This window comes from Falco biarmicus, chromosome 2 (genome assembly GCF_023638135.1).
Source record: "Falco biarmicus isolate bFalBia1 chromosome 2, bFalBia1.pri, whole genome shotgun sequence".
NCBI classification, from domain to species: Eukaryota; Metazoa; Chordata; class Aves; order Falconiformes; family Falconidae; genus Falco; species Falco biarmicus.
Genome location: NC_079289.1, coordinates 94,161,422 through 94,184,554, shown reverse-complemented (window position 1 = coordinate 94,184,554; position 23,133 = coordinate 94,161,422).

Sequence of the window (23,133 nt, the reverse complement as noted above, 5' to 3'; positions counted from 1 at the left end):
GGGCACGTGCAGCAGGCGGTCGATGCAATTACCCTTGCAGGCACTCAGGTCTTGGCAGGCGCTGTCCGCTGCCGTGGCTGCATGCAGCCCTGTCAGAACTTTCTTCTTTGGAAGGGCTTGGACAATGCAGCATAGGTACCCATCATCCCCTCCAGCATCTTCCACAACCCTTCACCCGCCACTCGTGGCACTTCTTCAACGACACGACTTGATCTGGCACGGCATTGCGGTGTGCTTTGCCCTGTCACTCATCCTCTTCCCCCTGCGTTTCCTCGTCTGCGGCACTGCTGGAGCTGCCCTGCTGGTTGCCGCTGCCGGAGTCAGCTCTCTCCTTCCTGGGCAGCCAGTAGAGTCCAAAGAGCATGAGCAGAATTTCGGCAGCGGCCCAGAAGTACCAGCTCTGGCAGGCATTGAGGAGCATGTATTCCTGGGTGTGTCTGTGCGGCTCCTGGCTCCCCTCCTCCATCTGGTCCATCAGCCACTTCATCTCCGCGCTCAGCTGCTCCCTGTACTTCTGCATGGGGTCCTGCAAGGCCGTTGAACTTGAACTTAACCAAGTACAGGTCGGCCAAAGGCTACGCAATGTGTTTGCATTCTAAAGCTTGCTGGGCATTGGTTACAGGGGGAAGATGTAGCCAAGAGGTAACAATTCCCAACAAAGCGTTGTCCAGGCACTCGAGGACACAGGATTTATTAAAACAAGCAAATTTATGAGCCATTTACGTAGGGGAAAGCCCTCCTGTGCCTCGTGGCAGGAGGAGAATCCCAGCTGCGAGCAGGCACAGAGGCTGCGAGGAAGCAGGGGCCTGCCTTCCGTTCACATCGTCACGGGGCGGAGGAGGAAGCACAGCACACTGCCTGGCAGGCTGTCCACGTGGATGGTGGCGTGTCTCGCCGGCAGGTCCCCAACAGTGCCTTGCTCTGCTGGAAGAATATGCCCAATGGGTGGCCTCAGGGGCACGTGCAGCAGGCGGTCGATGCAATTACCCTTGCAGGCACTCAGGTCTTGGCAGGCGCTGTCCGCTGCCGTGGCTGCATGCAGCCCTGTCAGAACTTTCTTCTTTGGAAGGGCTTGGACAATGCAGCATAGGTACCCATCATCCCCTCCAGCATCTTCCACAACCCTTCACCCGCCACTCGTGGCACTTCTTCAACGACACGACTTGTTCTGGCACGGCATTGCGGTGTGCTTTGCCCTGTCACTCATCCTCTTCCCCCTGCGTTTCCTCCTCTGCGGCACTGCTGGAGCTGCCCTGCTGGCTGCCGCTGCCGGAGTCAGCTCTCTCCTTCCTGGGCAGCCAGTAGAGTCCAAAGAGCATGAGCAGAATTTCGGCAGCGGCCCAGAAGTACCAGTTCTGGCAGGCATTGAGGAGCATGTATTCCTGGGTGTGTCTGTGCGGCTCCTGGCTCCCCTCCTCCATCTGGTCCATCAGCCACTTCATCTCCGCGCTCAGCTGCTCCCTGTACTTCTGCATGGGGTCCTGCAAGGCGGTGTCGCTAGAGTCACCTGTCCTCATGGCAGATTGGAGGATGATCAGGGTTGTCAAGATGAGCCTCGCAGCCATGGCCTAGAGGAGGAGGAAGGAGAGAAGGAGCTCCTTGGTGCTGGGTGGGAGGGAGACGGCGGCTGGGGCAGCATGGGCAGGAGAGGCAGGGGCCCAGGGACGGCTCGGAGAGGGTATGAGGGAGCTCGGAGGCAGCAAGGGGAAGGTTGGTGCGCGCTGCAGGGACGGCTGGGAGCACATCCTTGCAGCCCCCCGGGTGCTTGCTGAGGCTGGTAGCCCCAGGCACCTCTGTGCCCAGCCCCGAGGGTGACCCCTGCCCTGGCCAAGATGCTCCCCACAAGACCTGCGCCCTCGCTCCAGCCTTAGGAAGCAGCCTGGGGGATGGCGCATCTGCCCTGGTCCTAATGCAGCCCAGCCTTGCCCCGGCCTGCCCTACTCACCGCTGGCACAAGCCGTAATGCAGCGGTGGCGCTGCCGGGGCAGCCCTGGTGGCACCCCTCTGTAACATTTTTCTTCTGTGATGTCACAGGCGTTAGAACGCCTTGGCAACACACCACCCAGCCAGCGGCTGTCATTGCCCTGGCTCTCTGGCCCTGGCAGGACAGAGCTCCCGGGCCTCTAAACCTCCCCACAAGGAGCAGCGGGGGTGGCACAAGGGCGTCCGTGGCTTGCACAGGGAGCGCTAGGCCCAGCTGAGCCCCAGGGATGGGCTCCCGGTCCTGGCTCCCATCACAGCTGCAGCATCTGCAGCATCTGCAGCAGCACAGAGGAACCGCTTGCAGGCACAGAGGCTGCGAGGAAGCAGGGGCCTGCCTTCCGTTCACATCGTCACGGGGCGGAGGAGGAATCACAGCACGCTGCCTGGCAGGTTGTCCACGTGGATGGCGGCGTGTCTCGCCGGCCGGTCCCCAACAGTGCCTTGCTCTGCTGGAAGAATATGCCCAATGGGTGGCCTCAGGGGCACGTGCAGCAGGCGGTCGATGCAATTACCCTTGCAGGCACTCAGGTCTTGGCAGGCGCTGTCCGCTGCCGTGGCTGCATGCAGCCCTGTCAGAACTTTCTTCTTTGGAAGGGCTTGGACAATGCAGCATAGGTACCCATCATCCCCTCCAGCATCTTCCACAACCCTTCACCCGCCACTCGTGACACTTCTTCAACGACACGACTTGATCTGGCACGGCATTGCGGTGTGCTTTGCCCTGTCACTCATCCTCTTCCCCCTGCGTTTCCTCCTCTGCGGCACTGCTGGAGCTGCCCTGCTGGTTGCCGCTGCCGGAGTCAGCTCTCTCCTTCCTGGGCAGCCAGTAGAGTCCAAAGAGCATGAGCAGAATTTCGGCAGCGGCCCAGAAGTACCAGCTCTGGCAGGCATTGAGGAGCATGTATTCCTGGGTGTGTCTGTGCGGCTCCTGGCTCCCCTGCTCCATCTGGTCCATCAGCCACTTCATCTCCGCGCTCAGCTGCTCCCTGTACTTCTGCATGGGGTCCTGCAAGGCCGTTGAACTTGAACTTAACCAAGTACAGGTCGGCCAAAGGCTACGCAATGTGTTTGCATTCTAAAGCTTGCTGGGCATTGGTTACAGGGGGAAGATGTAGCCAAGAGGTAACAATTCCCAACAAAGCGTTGTCCAGGCACTCGAGGACACAGGATTTATTAAAACAAGCAAATTTATGAGCCATTTACGTAGGGGAAAGCCCTCCTGTGCCTCGTGGCAGGAGGAGAATCCCAGCTGCGAGCAGGCACAGAGGCTGCGAGGAAGCAGGGGCCTGCCTTCCGTTCACATCGTCACGGGGCGGAGGAGGAAGCACAGCACGCTGCCTGGCAGGCTGTCCACGTGGATGGCGGCGTGTCTCGCCGGCAGGTCCCCAACAGTGCCTTGCTCTGCTGGAAGAATATGCCCAATGGGTGGCCTCAGGGGCACGTGCAGCAGGCGGTCGATGCAATTACCCTTGCAGGCACTCAGGTCTTGGCAGGCGCTGTCCGCTGCCGTGGCTGCATGCAGCCCTGTCAGAACTTTCTTCTTTGGAAGGGCTTGGACAATGCAGCATAGGTACCCATCATCCCCTCCAGCATCTTCCACAACCCTTCACCCGCCACTCGTGGCACTTCTTCAACGACACGACTTGATCTGGCACGGCATTGCGGTGTGCTTTGCCCTGTCACTCATCCTCTTCCCCCTGCGTTTCCTCCTCTGCGGCACTGCTGGAGCTGCCCTGCTGGTTGCCGCTGCCGGAGTCAGCTCTCTCCTTCCTGGGCAGCCAGTAGAGTCCAAAGAGCATGAGCAGAATTTCGGCAGCGGCCCAGAAGTACCAGTTCTGGCAGGCATTGAGGAGCATGTATTCCTGGGTGTTTCTGTGCGGCTCCTGGCTCCCCTCCTCCGTCTGGTCCATCAGCCACTTCATCTCCGCGCTCAGCTGCTCCCTGTACTTCTGCATGGGGTCCTGCAAGGCGGTGTCGCTAGAGTCACCTGTCCTCATGGCAGATTGGAGGATGATCAGGGTTGTCAAGATGAGCCTCGCAGCCATGGCCTAGAGGAGGAGGAAGGAGAGAAGGAGCTCCTTGGTGCTGGGTGGGAGGGAGACGGCGGCTGGGGCAGCAAGGGCAGGAGAGGCAGGGGCCCAGGGACGGCTCGGAGAGGGTTTTGCGGGAGCTCGGAGGCAGCAAGGGGAAGGTTGGTGCGCGCTGCAGGGATGGCTGGGAGCATATCCTTGCAGCCCCCCGGGTGCTTGCTGAGGCTGGTAGCCCCAGGCACCTCTGTGCCCAGCCCCGAGGGTGACCCCTGCCCTGGCCAAGATGCTCCCCACAAGACCTGCGCCCTCGCTCCAGCCTTAGGAAGCAGCCTGGGGGATGGCGCATCTGCCCTGGTCCTAATGCAGCCCAGCCTTGCCCCGGCCTGCCCTACTCACCGCTGGCACAAGCCGTAATGCAGCGGTGGCGCTGCCGGGGCAGCCCTGGTGGCACCCCTCTGTAACATTTTTCTTCTGTGATGTCACAGGCGTTAGAACGCCTTGGCAACACACCACCCAGCCAGCGGCTGTCATTGCCCTGACTCTCTGGCCCTGGCAGGACAGAGCTCCTGGGCCTCTAAACCTCCCCACAAGGAGCAGCGGGGGTGGCACAAGGGCGTCCGTGGCTTGCACAGGGAGCGCTAGGCCCAGCTGAGCCCCGCGGTCGGGCTCCCAGCTCCCTCCGGGGCACCAGCAGCACCAGCGAGCAGTCTCTCGCTTAAACTTATTTCTATTGCACTCGTGTGTGTGTGTGTGTGTGTGTATATCAAGCACACACACACACATTCATCACTTTTGCTACTCCCGTCTATGCTGGATAATTACGTACCTGCATTGGAACCTGAGACCTTTGACTGCCTAGCCTGACACCGTGTAAGAAATCCATTTATCAGAAGAGTCATGGAGTCATATCTATTAGTGGTCATCTTCCTACCATCTGGAATGAGAAGGTGAAGCAAATACCAAGTAAAGACAATGCAGGTCATTTCCCCTGGCGAGCACTAGGCCCAGCTGAGCCCCAGGGATGGGCTCCCGGTCCTGGCTCCCATCACAGCTGCAGCATCTGCAGCATCTGCAGCAGCACAGAGGAACCGCTTGCAGGCACAGAGCCGTGCAGGTTCTGCTCCCGCTCCCCTGAGGGGTTTGCTCCATGCGACCCCTGCAAGCTGGTCTTGTGTCCGTGCCTCGTGAAGAGCGAGCGATGTACTGAGACACACTAACCTTAAGCCTGTCAAAGTGAAGGAAAAACAAACTGGGCAACCAGAGGAAGCTTAGAACCCACTGGCTGCCATGAACTTGTGACAACAGTTGTACCAGTTATTATCATGAACTTGAACATAACCAAGAACAGGTCAGCCAAAGGCTACACAACTTGTTCACATTCTAAAGCTTGGTGGGTATTGGTCAGTCTCCTTCAGAAATGGTGCTAGTGGGAAACACATTCCCTTTCTATTGAAAGCCCCATAAACTGCATCAGAGTCAAATGTTACTTCTTGACAGTATTGTCCGCTTTGCTCCAAATTTTAGAAGCTCAGAGTTGGTAATCATAGGACTCCACAATTCAGCTTGTTCTCCATGAAAAGTATAATATGGAATAGGATGGATTCCAGAGAGAAAGGAATTGGCACTGAAGTGGAGCACAGGCAGATTCATATTTTGTATGCTTGGAGCTGTAGCAGTGTTTCAGGCCACCCTTCATCTGTTGTCCATCTCTGGAGTCCTCTTCATTCTCGGCCCAGTGGTCCTCTAATTTGGACATTTTGCTGAAAGCTTTGTTCAACTCTTGAGTCACATCCTAAAATCTGGTACCTAGTGCTAAGCTTCTTGTTGTTCTATTCCATTCCCAGCCTATTTACTGCTATTAAAATGCAGTCTACCTTGCCTTAATTTCTGGGTCTTTTTTATCACACTTCGGGAAAACCAGGGAATTCCAGTGCCATCAGTGTTTCAGTGCTTTACAATGTTTACACATCTTAATAATTGTCTGGAAGGTGAGCTTCCTGAAACTGGGAATTCTAGCATAAATGGTCCAGGCATGGTCATAGATGGTTGATTTTAGATGATGAGAATATAAAGTATGTATTGATACATATATTGACATCATTGTTAGCAACACTGATAGTTGCAGTAAGATTGACATTAATGTGGTACTAACATATGTGACTAGCTTTGTGCTTATACTACAGCATTTCAGGCAGGATTGCCTTTGTAAAAGGCAATGTAAGTATTTAATTCCCAACATTTTTAACGTAATGGGAGCAAAAAAGTGAATATTTTGTTGATACAGAAGGCATAGTAAATTATTTCTAACAAAGAGTAAATTACACTTTAAATAGAGACCTATTTGAAGAGTGTGACATCAGTAAGTAATGTCAACCCCCAACTCTATGACCGTGCTGAATTGTTACCTGAAGAGGGATGAATGCTATGTATCAGGCAGTATGAAGCCCTCTTCAAATTAATCTACATGTAAAAATGCTGATTGGAGATACTGAAGAAACAAACCTGCATTGTAGTATTAAAAAACTTGAAATTGGTATAAATATATAATTTGGAAGAAGTCTATGGTATTGGTAACTATACTTTGATTACTATTTTTTGTACATTGATGTAATCTAGTCACATCCCCCGATTATTTTTAATTAATAAAAGCAGGATAGTGGCATTTTTTTTGTCAGTTCTTCATCACCTTTGAGGTTTAAATATGGTAGCAAAGGCAAAAAGGATTCCATAGGGATGTGCTCTTAACAAGAATGAGATTTAGTTAAAACATGGCACCTGATGAGATGCATCTGTGTATCCTGAGGGAACTTGCAAATGAAGTGGCTAAGCCACTATCCATCATATTTGAGAAGGTATGTCAGTCCAGTGACTGGAAAAGGAGAAACAACCCCCATTTTTATGGGAAGACCCAGCAAACTAGATGCTGGTCAGTTTCACCTCTGTGCCTAGCAAGATCATGGAGCAGATCCTCCTGGAAACTATGCTATGGCACAGGGCAAATAAGGAAGTGATTGGTGATAACCAGCACGACTTTTCACTAAGGGCAAATCATGCCTGACAAATTTGGTGGCTTCCATGACAGGGTTACAGCATTGGTGGATGGGGGAAGAGAAACTGATGTCATTTACCTGGACTTGTGCAAAGCATTTAATACCATCCTGCTGCGATGGAGAGACAGGATGCAGCTTGATCCAAGCAAATGTCTATTTATTGTACAGAAGCACGAGTTTATATACACTTTCAGAAGCCGCATGTTTTAAACTGATTGGTTCTTGAAGCTAAGCATTGCATCCTAGGCAATCCCCGATTGGTGGTTAACTACCATCAATTAACAGCAAGGTGTTACCTTTCCTTGGTGCCATCCTTGGTGCCATCTGTCCCCCACTCCCCTATGCTCTCTCAGCATGACTCAACATGTTAATTGTTGTGTCTATTCACACTCCTTGTCCTCCCAGGGTTAGTGACCTACAAGCTCGAGCACATTCCCCTCAGCTAACTGATTGCCATGCATGGTCCTAATTTCCAGCCCGCTCCTGCACCATCCCACACAAAATCCTTTGTGGGCTGGACAGGCTTGAGAGGTGGGCCTGTGTGAACCTCATGAGGTTCAACAAGGCCAAGTGCAAGGTCCTGCACATGGGTCAGGGTAATCCCAGCTACAAGTACAGGCTAGGTGCAGAATGGATTGAGACCAAGCCTGAGGAGAAGGACTTGGGAATGTCGGTGGACAAGATGCTCAACATGACCTGGCAATGTGCGCTTGCAGCCCAGAAAGCCAACTGTATCCTGGGCTGCATCAGAAGAAGCATGAACATCAGGTTGATGGAGGCGATTCTCCCCCTCTACTCTGCTCTTGTGAGACCCCCAGCTGAAGTAGTGCATTCAGCTCTGGAGCTCCCAGCATAAAAAGGACGTGGACCTGTTGGAGTGAGTTCAAAGGAGGGCCATGAAGATGATCAGAGGGCTGGAGCACTTCTCTTACGAACACAGGCTGAGAGAGTTGGGGTTGTTCAGACTGGAGAAGAGAAGGCTCCGGGGAGACCTTATCATGACCTTCCAGTAGGTAAAGGTGGTCTACAAAAAAGATGGAGAGGGACTTTTTACAGGGGCATGTAGTGATACAACAAGGGTGAATGGCTTTAAACTAAAAGAGGGTAGATTTAGAATAGATATTAGGAAAAAGTTCTTCACTGTGAGAGTGGTGAGACACTGGAACAGGTTGCCCAGAGAAGCTGTGGATGCCCCCTCCCTGGAAGTATTCAAGGCCAGGCTGGATGGGGTGTTGAGCAACCTGGTCTAGTGGAAGGTGTCCCTGCCCATGGCAGGGAGGGTGTTGGAACTAGATGATCTTTAAGCTCCTTTCCAACTCAAATCATTCTACGGTTCTATGAAAACAACTGTTGGTATTGATTTGACTTTTATCAACACAGATTTCTAGCAAGGTAAAGAAACAATCTGATGGTTTAGCATGACAATACCCATTTTCTTTCTCGATGTAGATGTGGCTAGATTAACCATCTCTTCTCTATGCAGAAGCACTCTGTTAACCTCTTACTGCAGTAAAAGTGAATGTCGTGTCAAGATAACAAGTATACACTTTTTGAGAAAGACCAGTGTGTTCTTCTAATGTGTATATACCTTAAACAATGTCTATGAGAAACAGGATGATCTATTCCTCATGTGATCTTGTTATACATCACAATGAAAGAAAACTCTTTAATATGTAAAATTAAACCCAATTGTAATGTAAAGGACAAAATGTTTTATAAAAAGTATTTAAAAAATAAAAATACAGCAATAAACCCAGCAATTTTATTATTTAAAAGCTGTTTCTTTTTCCTTGTTAAATTGTATGTATCTCCTTAATACTTAACCTGCCGTCATGTAATATTATGTCTTTGGCTTACAATAAGTACAAATTTCTTTCAGCTGAGGACCAAAAACTGTATTTCAAAACCCAAGTGTCCTTTAAACAGTAATATATACAGTAAATGCTGGATTTCAGATCTTTTTTCTACATGCATTTTCTCATAGTCAAGAGTCCAGGGCATTTTTATCTGTAGTAAGTAGAGCAGCTGTTGTTTTACCAGCACCAGGATATGTCAAGTTTAAAAAGCAGGAACTGGAAGGGAAAAATATCAAAGATTTAAATTCACATTAGTACCAGGAAGAGGAAATAAGCATTATTTTGTCTATTGGTTTGGAACACATGGAGAGTCTCCAAAGATGACTGAGAAGAATTTCTGCAGGAAGGGTGTAATTTGTCACTATTTCTGACGTTTTTTGTTTCCTCTCTTGCTTGAGATCCCATTTTAATTTCCCATTATAAAGCATAAACGTTTTATTCCTCATGGTAGCAGACTAACCTGCACTCAGTATAGTCTCCAATGAAAGCCTTGAAGATCATGGGGTTTTAGTCATTCATTTGCTATTAGCCCCAGTCCTTGAGGTTCCTGCTCTGCTTATAAGTTTATTTTTCTAATCGCTGAACAGCAGAAGCTTTCTGTGATTCACTCGAAGCAGATAAATGCTTTCAGAACAGAGTTCTGTAATAAATGATGCTTTTAATGCTGCACTTAAGACAGTAGTTGCATTAGTGATAGAATTGCCTAACTTGTATTGTTGATTATTTAATTTTTTTAGATACATAAATTGTCATTAAGAACAGTTTAAATAGCTGTAGTGGAAAATCAAGAAAAAAACTCCACAAAACCCTTTCTCTAGCTTATGGGAAGAATAAAACTCTTGGGAACCTCTAGAGCTGTTGGCAATAGTGGGCTTTGGATGTAAATACCCACATTAAGCATTCTGTTTGTTTTGTAGAAGTATTTTCTTTAGATAGAAATTTTGAACTGTAAATCTTGGTTTTTTCAGAAGGACAAAAACCCAACAACCACATGCCAACATTGAATTTGACATATGTTTTGGACTGTTTTGTAATAAGATGGTCTGTACACTTCTGGTGAAATCAGAGACACCTAGTATTAACAAACTTATGAAGAAAAAAGGGGCCTCAGAGAGGGAAATTTCCCCAACTTTGGAGACTATAAAACTGAAGAGTCCTACTAAATACATTTTAAGTGTTATTGCTTGCTGGAAAGTCTTTGCTTTGTATGCTGACAAAACCTTTATAGCTAGGACAAGCAGAGACTGTTTGAATACCTGGAGTACTGCATCTAGCTCTGGAGCCCTCAGCACAGGAAAGACATGGACCTGTTGGAGCAGGTCCAGAGGAGGCCACAAAAATGATCAGAGGGATGAAACACCTCTCCTATAAAAAAAGTCTGAGGGAGTTGTGCCTCCTTTCCCCTGGTGTCACAACTGCTGCTTTCAGTACCCATCTTGCTCCTCACCCTTCTCTCACCTCCCTGGTCCCTGTTCCTCTGACTGCAAAGTGCTTGTGGAGCCTCCCCAGTTGCCTACATGTCAACCCAAACACCTTGTTCCTGGTGTAGGAGCAAAGTAGGGATCATCTGTGGGTTCAACAGGGCCTTTCTTCTGCAAGGACTCCCTGATGGGGCTTTTCCCATCTGATTGGTTTCATAAGTCTCTCTTCTGTGTGGGTCCTCTGCTTCCAACAAAACAGGCCTCGGCAGAAAGGCCCTCCATGTCAGCACACTTCTGAGGTGTTCGAACAGTGTTGGACCTGTGCTTTAGCATGGATGGGTTTGGGATGTCTTTCTGTCTCACACAGGTCACACATTGGTGTTTCTTCTGTGTGTGTCACCGAAATCAGGAATCAAACCTCTTAACACCAATGTAGTAAGAAGCAGGCACTCCTTTACTGCAGCGCTGGGTGCTCAGTGACATCTCCACAAATGAAGCACACCTGTGTAGATTTCACCATTTACTGTTACATTTATACACAAAATCACAAGGTCGTACACTCCCAGTTACAATGATTGGTTAGTAATTTGCATATAACTGTAATATTTGCTGTGTCATCCTTTTCTGTTACTATGCTTGCGCAGGGGAAGGGGAAGGGTTCCCTTCGGGGCGGTGGGGGGATCCAGCCGTGGGCTCGTTGCCTGGCTGTGATCCCGAGCCATCTTTCATAGATTTATTGGAAGGGACCTCAGGTCATGTTCAAAGAAAACCTAAGTCCTTGGGAACATGAGAGGGGTTGGAGGATTTGTTTGCATTACAACTGGTCCAAGTTACAGCATCGGGACCAGATCCTGCCAAATTCTGGAGAAGGATGTGGGAGCAAGCACTTGAGGAAGGGGATATCGGTGCCGCAACTGCCATGGGGGTGGGGTGTTATTCTGCCTGGTGCTTTGAGGGGATGGTGATGCTCCCCCCAAGTGGGAGCCTTTTAACTGGGGGGTGATAAGAGGTAAGATCAATTTGTATGCAGCACAGAGTAGGCTCGGCTTATGCTCAATCATTGTTACAGTAGAGCTTACTGCTCACGATTGCTCTGCAATTGTGCAAATTATGTCAACCTCTATGCAAATGTTACTTTTTAAGTCAAGTTGGAGGCTCTTGGTGAACGAGCAATCATTGATGAATTTAGAATACCCCCAGGATCACCCACATTTTTGGGCGGGGGTTTCCCAGTTGATGGGGGAGGGTCCGGTTAATTCAGTTACAAGCTTGCCTACATCCTTTAGTCCTGTAGCAGCAAAAAAAATTAGCTCTCCAAGCTCTATTGCAACAGCTCTAGTAGGTGAATTTGTTCATGCTGTCTTGGGTAGCATCTCCAGCTCCTCTACAATGTCTGTTTATGCAGTTTGTCCTTGGGAAATATCCCCTGGTGCTGAGAAGCTTCTGAGCTCCCACTGCAGGTTTTACTTCAGTTATAACATGGATTTAATCAGTCTCCTGTGCAATGGCTATTGTGATCAGGGATTCCTTTGTGAATACTTTTCATGATGAACAGTTTTATCTGATTCCTCCTTGGAGAGCATTTTTGCTGCTCCTCGGAGCTGTATTCACTCCGCCAGTCTTCCCAATACCATACCTTGGGAAATTTTAATTTTCAACTGTCTCAGTAATGTGTGTGTATATGTGTTTTAATTCCTTGAAAATTTCCTCTTGTAGGTCCTCATCCTTCTTGCTTAGGGTGTGCACCCAGTGAAGAACCCAGGTTTGCATCAAGTGCCAGAAAAAGGAACTGCAAAAATATACATGTCATGAAAGTCCTCCTCCAGGCCCTGCCCACCTGCCCAACCAAATCCATATAGGCTCCACTGATGCTCAAAATGCTCCAGAAAAATAAGTAAAGCAGTCTCCAGATGAGATAAGAAGAAACAGTATGTACTTCCACTTGCCAGCTGAAGTCTCAGGGAAAGAAAATTATAATGTTACTGCTAGAAAGTATTTATGATCATTTGAAAAAACAGTAGGAAGCTGAAGAAGTCTTTCTACTGCAATAGAAGAAAGCAGCCATAACCGTCCCAGAAGTTCTTCCTCAGCTCATCAGGTTATCAATTTTCTGATGCACAAATTCTGTAGTCAGACCCTGGGTCTCTCTCTAACCCTTGCAGGAAATCTTCACAACTAATTTATTCCCATAATTTCACTTTTAATCCAGTATCTCAGCAAGCCAAACAGTGCAACTTGAACCTAGTTTGCACTCAGTGGTTCTTAAGGAGTAAACGCTGATTTTGGTAATTTGCTGAGAATCACTGCTGTGAGGGCAGACCTGATGGGGGACAGACTCTTTTGGGTTTCCAGAAGGAGAAAAGGAGATCTGGAAAGCAAGAAGCAGGGATGTGGCCATTAGCAGCAGTTATCTGGTAATGCTGTTCATGCAGCCTGATTAGTTGTAAAATTTTGGACAGTGACTTTTTGAGATTGTATTAACCTTTGCTATCTAAAACTTACACTTCAGCTAAATGTTTATGTGCCTTTGATTGTCAATGAAGGAAACAGGCAAAACTGGATCATATTAAAAGTGTACACTGAAATGTCCAATACATGCTGGATGAATCCCACTTGCTGTAACTTTCACCTGTCAAGAGCCCACTTTTGGTTAGAAAATTAAAAGCCCATCCTAGCTGTGAAAAAGCCCATGTCCCTTTATGTCTGTAGATATGACACAGAATGTTTTGTTCCCTAGACTTTTGGTGTAGCTGTTGTGTATGAATGGTCATCTGAGCAACTTTGAGAGATTACTCAAGCATTTAAAAGAAGTTTATGCAAAATGAGATTCTTTGATGACGAATACCCTTACGATAGAGGCCTAACGTAAACTGAATGAGCAGCCCAGCTCAGGCTCACCAAGATGTGCCAACCCCGTTTGACTCCAGAGCACTGTTAAACTTGGGGTCAGGAGAACTGTTGCTCAAGGTTGGTAACCAAACCTAATGCAAGGTGAAGTGGGGTGTCAAAACCAGTAGGCCAGTACACAATAACAAGACTGGTGCATGCACAGGAGACAGATCCATTTCAGCCTTACTTTCACTACTTTGCCAAACATCAGGCTGAATTTTTTCTTAGTTTCTCAGCCCTTCACACTCTGCCATTACCACACTTTGCTTCCCTGTCCTTTTCTTTCACTGATTCCTTTCCTTGGTACAGAAAGGTCATGGAGGGGCTGAAGAGATGGAAACCACCTTGGCTTTTCTGGTCCATTCAGTCCTTTTGTGGTTTACAAGCAAGCATTCAGTAAGGCTTCTCAAGCAACATGTAAACTGACATAGACCACCCACCAAAGCCAGATTTCTGTTGGAAGTTCAGGCAGACCCTGTCTGTACTACCCTGCCCCAACTCTATTCACAGAGTCACAGAACTGTCAGGGTTGGAAGGGACCTCTAGAAATCATCAAGTCCAACTCCCCACTAAATCAGGTTCACCTAGAGCAGGTTGAACACACGTCCAGGCAGGTTTTGAGTATCTCCAGGGAAGGAGACTCCACAACCTCTCTGGGCAGCCTTTTCCAGTGTTCTGACACCCTCAGAGTAAAGAAGTTTTTCCTCATACTCAGATGGAACTTCCTGTGTTGCAGTTTATACCTGTTGACCCTTGTCCTGTTGCTGGGAACCGCTGAAAAGTGTCTGGCCCCATCCTCCTGGAACTCACCCTTAAGGTATTTGTATGTGTTGATAAGATCCCCTCTCAGTCTTCTGCGGGCTAAATAGGCCCAGTTCTCATACTTTTCCTCTTAAGGGGGACGCTCCAGTCCCCTCACCATCTTTGTAGCCCTCTGCTGGACCCTCTCCAGTAGCTCCCAGTCTCTCTGAAACTTGGAAGCCCAACACTGGACACAGTACTCCAGATGTGGCCTCAGGGATAAAATCCTGCAACAGGTTAGACATCTCCCTGTGAGCTGCCCGCTCCCCAGCACAGATAGTCTGTGTAGGGTAACTGCAGGATCCCATTTGTGTTATGTCTCACTCTCTTGCAGTCCCCGCTGCTGGACATGGGCCTGGCAGTCATCACAGGAGTGATTTCTAAGGCACCTCCATTTGATATTGTCCTACTTAGTGTGGACACCTTTGGTACAGCTGCCAAAATTCATCAGACGTGGAGAAAGCACCGACTGCCTGAAATGTCATGGCAGACAAACCCATAGGATGATTTTTCATTTCATCTTTATTCTGTCTTTTGTATTGCCCTCACTGAAGCTGGTGGGAAATGCAATTGTTCTGCACATTTGAAAATCAGGCCACGTTGTTTTAGCCTATAGACACACAGGCAGGAATATATACCTTTACATTCTGAGTAAACCTTTTGCATTCAATGAAAATGTTCTAGTTGACTTTTTTTGAAAAGGCAGTTTACAAAAGACCAACCGATGTATAAAAAACATGCAGAAGTCAGAACCAAAATATCAAAGTATAAATACTTTCCCCAGCATGGTTTTTTTTTGTTTTGAAAAATTATCTGGTGTTTTATTAGTATTTAGTAAGTGCAAGTGAAGGGACTTTTTCCATCTTGGGAGATTAAACCTAGTAGATGTGAGCTTCGGGTAAATTTCTCCTCATATTTCTCTTGGATTTTTTGTCACTTTCTCTATATTTCCTCCTTAAACAACCTGTCTTCTTCATAGTCCTCCTGGTCTTTCATACCCTTCAATATAAAAAGTTGAGTTTGATCTCTTCTCAGTAAACATGCATCTTAAAAAAATTTCTGGCACTCCTCAAGATATTCTCAAAATCGTATCTCCATGTATAACATGTACTTGCTGCTTCTGCGCTGTTCCCTCTCTCCAGATCTTTAGCCTTTTTTGTTCTTCATCTCTGAATTCTCTCTGGTTTCCTCAACTTTTCCTGGTAATAAGATAGATACCACTGAAAGCTGTGGGCTACAGGGGTGATTTCCAGCATCACACAGAAAACACCTGCCCTACCCCTGCCAAGCTGCTCAGACACAGTTCAAAGTTATCCTTCCATTTTTGTTGCTGCTTCTTATCACATAGGATTTAGGTTTACAAAGTGGGGATAGCTAGGATGGACTTCTTATTTTTTAACCAAAGGTGGGCTCTATACAGGTAAAAGTTACAGCAAGTGGGATTTATCCAACAGGTGTTGGACATTTGCAGTGTGCACTTTTAATCTGATCTTGTTTCACCTGTTTCCTCCATTGATCATCAAAGGCACCTAAATATTTAGCTCAAGTATGTTTTAGATACGTTAACAAAAGTTAATACAGTTAATAAATCTGTTTACAGTTTCCATGTTTTACCTTTTCCTGGGATAGCTCCACTTTGGCTATCATTTCCCTCAGCTGTATGTTTATCTAATGCACGTCTCCTTCACCTGCTGGAGCTGAACCAGTGTGGTACCTGCAGCATCAACACTGGGAAAAATCCCTCTCTACCCTAGTTCAGGTGCTTTCTCCTCTTCCCTTTCCTTCCTTGCATTGTTTCACAGCTCTTCTCTGCCACTGACTTGGGAACCTGCTACCTCTTGCTTTATCCATGGCAAAAAGGGGAATGAGAATTGATTAGCTCAATTGAAGTTTGATTTCACTTATTTACAGAGGGAAAAACAGTGTTTGTTTTGTTTGAAAAGGTAGTGCTGGGTTAAAAACTGTCCTATGACAGCCTGAGGAGGATTCAGCTGGCCATAGTTCACTGCACTAGTGCTTGTCTAATCTCCCTGTGTGGTAAAGGGAGAAAAGCGGGCAATTCTAATCCTAAAGGAAATACCTAGAACACATGATAAGCCCTTGGAAGAGCCCCTAGTATAACCAGCATTGATGTCTGGTGTTAGGTGAGATCATCTTGCCTCAGCTGTCTTTAACTATTTGTACAGAGGTCGTATTCTAGAGGAAAATGTTTTAAATAGTAACTTCAACAGCATTTCATCAAATACAAATCTGTTCTCACTGTGTACCTTCTTGCTTATTGTGTGCATTTCTCTCAGGCTAGACAGGCAGTTTCATTTTGCCTACAGTAATCTCTCTTTGCAGCACTGGTGCATGCTAGCACAATGCTGTAATTCCGTCCAGAAGGTGTTGCTTTTCCTCCCTGTGCATAAGGTTCATTTCCTTCACCCTTGGTCTGAACTTTGTGCAGACCAAATCAGAGCGCTGTCTGCTTTGGATTCACCATCCATGGTTCCTACAAGAATGATATTTTGAGGCAAAGTTCACTTCAAATGTAACACTTAGAAATTCATATGGAAATTGTCAAAACAGTATGGGGCTCTTGCCTGCAGGCCACAGGCTAAATGCCTGTTATACTGGAGCCTTTTAGACAAGTGCTTCTCCTGCATAGTGATGCGTGCTGAAAAGGGCGTTAGAGTCACCAGAGGAAAGAAAGAAGCTGAACCAAATTCTGTCCTAGTAGAGTATGAAGAAGCCCCACTGATTTTACTTGTTTTTAACAGGGTTTAGCTGAATGCTGCTGGCAGGAATGCATTCCCCAGGATGGCTGAGTAAAATCAGGTTGAACTTTCACTTCTTTAGCTGAAGAGACAGTAGGAATAAACTGGTATGGATGGCAGAGAAAACAAAGTGCAGACAAATATGGATTATACTTTTGCCTTAAAATTTGAAGCTGGCCACTTCACACATGCCTTTTCTAGTACTTGGAGTCCCCTATAATTAATCTGCTGTCAGAAAAATTCAGTTTGTTGTTGCTAGGCATGAAGAGCATCTACAGGGAGCTACTAAAGTAGCACCTGTGTTTCTGGAAAAGACTGGAGCCAGCAAAAAATAAATTTTCCAGCACAGCCACTGACTTGAGTACTCATGGGGAAATGGAGCTGAAGGGGGGTTAAGCAGGGATAAAATACATTTGCAAAGCATTTGAGATCTGTGTAGATGCTAATTGTAGGTTGCTGTGTAGCTTGTGGCTTAGGTAGCTGCCTCCTGCTTTCAGCCTACCACCCTGTAAGTGGGCATCTCATCTCTGCTCAGGGACCGACTGAATAACTTCTTGCCTCTGGATGTTTTTTTCTGTCTTGATTGTTGTGAGTGGAAAAGTGGGAAACTTCTGTGCCTTTTGAATAGCAGAGCTCACCTCCTGCCAGCAGCTCATGATGCATATTACCTTAGTGGCCCAGTATAGCGATCCTCTTCTCTAGAGGAGCCAGGGCAGTTAACTGAAAGCTGACCAGAGAAAATGAGCTTCTCAGGGTCCGCAAGTACCTGTTATTGCTCCTGGATTTCTCTGTAAACAGCTGTAAACATGGTAGGACATCTGTTTTCTGGAAAGGCTACTGTAGTTTGGAGAATGAGTCTGGGAAGTCACATTTCAGATCCTGCTCACTGTAGTATGGATGAGATATGGACTGTCAGATGCTGAGGTTTGTTGTACTTCACCCTATCCTTGTGTAATCCTTGAGTATGATCCTGTCCAGCCTGGATGAAATGGTCATCCCCTTGGTTCTCTAGGGCTAGTTGGATGAAGGAAAGACACTTTTGTTTGTTTCTCTCTCAAACACCAATGGAAAACTCATAGCTCATGGCAAGCCTCAGAATTGATACTTATTTGAGCACTGAAGGTCTATCTTTATTTTTACAGGCAGGAATTTGGAGAAATTTGTATGTTTGTTCAAACTGGCATATATCTGGTAGCTCCAAATGCATCATTAGTGCACGTGCTAGATGACTGTTTTCTGCAAGAGCAGCAAAGCTAACACTTGCAGTAAACATCAAACAGCCTCTGGGCATAACGTGTGAGATGTTGGAGCTTAAATCCCCTCATCCTGAAAGCATAGGCTCACCACGCACGCAAAGACCTTCTATAGGGTAGGGTAGACACATCCCCAAAGCCTTGGATTTGTTACATGTGCTGTGCAAAGGGCATATTCATCATTTCCTAGCAAATCTTATTTAGCTGTGATGGTCTAGGGATACAGGCAGGACAAATACTGTTGGTAGGAGCAGCACACTGTACTAGGTTAGCTGTCAGCGTTGAACAAGATTTCTAGGGTATGAGCCTTTCTTGATGTCTGCAATAGAAGAAACTACTCTAGATAACTACTGACAACAACTGTTAATCAGGTATTTACTATAACAACTCTTCTGTTAATCAGGTATTTAACAATTAGATTATCTCTGACAAAAAAAATAGTTGGCACCCAGAAACTATGGGAGATCTGTGTGTGTGTGGTAGGTTCCTGTCTTAAGCTGTAAGCAGAGCACAGCTGCAGATGTTAGCCTGAGCTACTGTTCCTAAGGTATTGTCCTCAGATGAGGGTGCATTAAGGTATATGCTGAAATGTTTCTTGAATCAGTGAGTACAGAATACTGAGAAAAAGGCAAGGCAAGGCTGTCTTTACTTTTGTGAGAATGAAATATCTATATTGCAGGCTAAGACAGATGTATTTTCAATACTTTCATACTAATAAATTAAGCATTCTTATTTCTAGAAGCAACTGGATGGCACTTAACATCAGGAACAATAGTGTGTATTATCCAGAATGCAGGGATTTTTGCATTAGAATGCAGATTCCAGTACAAATACTGTAGATATTTGTCCAAAATCATTAGTTAGGTAAAGGAGTGTTAAAATAACTAATTAGACATGTGACTGTCAGTTTTAGCTTATGACCGTCACAAGTTTGGAGAGAACTGATGTCACTTTAAGTGTCTAAATGCTTCTGAATTTTTTTCTCCTTTTTAAAAGCCTTTCTTTATATTTCTTTTTGGTGCATATGGTATCAGACATTGTTTACTAGCTCTAGGTACAAACTCTGTTTAAAAAGAATCTGTTTAAAAAAATCAGATCTTGATATTTCTGTATTCTTATCAGGAGGAGAAGGGTACTGTGTATTTGTTCTATTTTATCAGCACAACCATAAATCAGCAAAGCTGTTATTGGTGCTGAATAAATATACTGAGAGTGCCAGTGTGTGTTTCAGTTCAAAATACTTCAGTTTGAAGTATTTGGCTGATGGTTTTGTTATTGAGACCTCAGCTGAATAGAAATCCTTATTAAATTTTTATACAGAGAATTCTAGACTCAAGTTCACTGACACTCAGTGACATGATCTTCTAATGCCTCTAACCGTACAGAGACAGTCAGTAAACACATTGCCTATCATCCTGTGGAAACTGAGCGTGTACCTGATTTTCATTGCTAATTACTGTTGGTAAGTTAGGTGGGCTACATGGGAGAGGAAGCAGAATTCATGTATGTTAATTTTATTATCAGCTTTTATTCTCTACTCCTGTCATTTAGAAATATCCTATCATATGGTGCATCTTGTTTCATGAAGAGGAGGTAAGGAAGGAATTAATAAAGTATCACTTCCCTTTACACAGGTCACCTTTACTTTCAGGGATGCCATCAGTACCTGGTTTTCCTGCCAGGGTTAAGTTCTCTCTAACCTTTAAAAGGTGTTGTAATAGTAGGTGTCCTTTTATACACTGATCACTTGGAAACAGCCCTTTTAGGAAACTCCTTATATTAGGATCACGTATTTAAGCTGTTCAAATAATTGCATAGGCAAATAAATGGATTGTCTAGATTGTGTTTCATTGCATGCTTGTGTCTTGCATCCTTATAAACAAATCTGCTTTGACAGGAGAGAAGTCAGGAGGCTATTTTTAACACATCTGAGCAATTGACTCCTGACGGTGGCTGTGGGAGACTGTATTTTGAGCTGTCTCAAAGCTTGTTTACATTCCTGCTGAGCCTGGTGCAAGGCTACCTGGTGGTTTAACTGAACTCGGAAGTCGTGAATCAGGCAAACAGCCACCCAAAACCAGATGTCGGCTAGGGTCAAGGAACACCCATGTTGTACGGCCACATTGTTTCAGGGGACATGTCAAGACATAAACGACCACCTCAACCTGCCGAGGCACATGCAGTCTGTGACAAAGGACCATGTGGTAGCCATATGTGCCCTGCAGAACCAGCCTGCCAAGATGGGGGGCATGCGCGGATGTGCGGTACGTGCCATTGCCTGGGAAACGGTTTTCCTGAATGCCCTGTGGAAGACCATGTGATGCAGGATCCTCAGACCCCCACCACTGATGGACAAGGAAACTATGGACCAACGGGATGCTGTTGGCTCCATGGTGGTGACCATCTATTGCAATTTTATCCTGACTGCTTGCTAGGTTTTCTTCTTTTTTATCTTTCCTTTACTTTCCTGTTGCTGTTTGTGTATGGACACATTGTTCCAATAAACTTTCTTGATCAGCGGCATTTGATCACGTTTGCATCTTCATCTCACTCTGATGTAACATCAAATCTCCCCTGCTTGGGTGTTCCCGGACTGGAACAGTTGCTAAGAAATTATAGTTATTTATCTTTTGAGCAGCCAGGTTGCATCTAAATGGTGAGAACTGGGAGTGCTTTTCCGTTTATGTGTGGATACATGTGTGGGTGATAGCTTGGCTTCACATCAGGATGAAATTAAAATATACCCCTTCTTTTTTTCCCTCTTTTAAGATTATTTTGTAAGAGAAGGGCCCTTTGTCTGTGCCAAGGGAGTTGCCCTCATAGTAGCTTTTGAAGAAGGCCCTAATCTACAGCTAATGAATAAATACCAGTTATTGAATAATGGTGCTTACAATTATGTGTTAACTTTATGTGTTTGATTCTATTGTGATGATTGTTTTTATTTAAAAAAATAGAACTGTTGTTTAAAGACAAGTTGGTCATTTCATAGTTCAGTGCAATTCTCCATCATGTAAAAATGACACTGAGTATATCCCAGCTGGTATTCTGCATAAACTGTGGAAGTTAAGATCCTCAGGATCTTGTAAAATAAACAGTATGCTGTTGTTCACTGTCTCCACACACCTGTGCTGCTGAGTTTGTTTGACAGAAAAGGGAGGCCCAGAATGTCTTAGAGTAAAAGAGATCTAAAACCAAGGCAGTTGCTTTTGGCTGGAAGCTTCTGTAGGCTTGCAAATGTCATGTACTTGCATGAAATGAAAAAAAACCCAACTTGTAGAAAGATGTTTATAATAAAAGATGTGCAAACCTCATAAGAAGTTACAACAACAAATATGAACGGGAAATGTGTATAGACATGTAAGCAGCTACTCTCTAGCCATGTAAATGGCTATTGAAAGAATGTAGATAAAAGTGGAAGTGATATTTCAGTCATAGTTTTGGCTCACCTGTATTGAATGAGTAAGTATTTCAGTTGGATGGAAATACCATAATTCATACTTAGGTGTGTCTAGACTTCTACTCTCCTCTCTCATCATAGAACCGTCCAGTGCTTTGGGTTGGAAGGGACCTTGAAGACCATCTTTGTTCCAGCCCCACTGCCATGGGCAGGGACACCTTGCACTAAGCCAGGTTGCTCAGATCCCCATCCAGCCTGGCCTTGAACACTTCCAGGGAGGGGACATCCACAACTTGTCTGGACAACTTGTTCCAGTGCCTCACCACTCTCATAGTGCAGAATTTTTTCCTAATATCTAACCTAAATCTACCCTCTTTTAGTTTAAATCCATTAGCTCTTTCCCTATCAGTACATGACCCTGTAAAAAGTTCCTCTCCATCAAAGAAGCCAAAATCCTTTCCTCTTCTATTGAATATGGTAAAGATGATAAATGTAACTTGTGGAAAATCTTGACACTTTCAAACTTGTCTTAATTTACAATAAATAAAAAAAAAGCACCACCTTCCCACAGAATGAGAAAAATTATTCGGAACAGTTTTATTTGTTCCATTCAGATAACATCAAGATACTATAATGTAAAATGTTATATAATTGTAGCATAATAGGATGGTAATTTGCATATCCTATATAGCTAAGCAAAGTGAATCAACACAAATCAAACTCAATTTTAATCGTATTTGAAACTAGGCTCTAACATCAAACAGTAATGGAAAATTGAAATTATTCAAATTAACCTACATGTTTTTCACAAGCAGATTTTTTTTTGAATCGACATATTTCTTCCTCCATTGGTTTTATTCTAGTTAAACTGTTTGGGTTTTTTAATGTATATCTTGACCAGTGCTCTCTCTGAAAACAAAACATTGACTAGCGGAGTGAATTCCTGGGAGGAGTGGCAGATACACCAGGAGGCTGTGCTGCCATTCAGCAAGACCTGGACAGGCTGGAGGCTGGGTAGAGAGGAACCCAATAAAGTTCAGTAAAGTCAAATGTAAAGTCCTGCACCTAGGGAGGAACAACCCCATGCACCAGTACTGGCTAGAGGCTGACCTGCTGGAAGACACTTCTGCTGAGAAGGACCTGGGAGTTCTGTTGGACAGCAAGTTGCCCATGAGCCAGCGGTGTAACCTTGGGGCCAAGAAGGCCAGTGGGATCCTGGGGTGCATTAGGAGGAGCATGGCCAGCAGGTCAAGGGAGGTTATTCTCTACCTCTACTATGCTATGGTGAGGCTGCATCTGGAGTACTGTGTCCAGTGCTGGGCTACCCAGTTTAAGAGATCAAGGGAACTACTGGAGAGGGTCCAGGGGAGGGCTGCAAAGATGATGAGGGGACTGGACTATCTCCCTTATGAGGAAAGGTGCATTCAAAATCCAACTGTATGCAATCCTGTGCAACTTGCTCCAGGTGAACTTGCTGTAGCAGTGCGTTGGACTAGATGATCTCCAGAGGTCTCTTCCAACCCTAACCATTCTGTGATTCTGTGAAAGTCACGTGAGAAATGTTCAGTAGTTTCCTTAAATCTTTTGTCATTGGACATATATAAAGGGTAATTTAAGTCATCTCTGTAGATTTATTCTCATCTCCTAAGACTCCTTGTGCCTGTTCAGGACTTTTCTAAATGGTTATTGTGTGG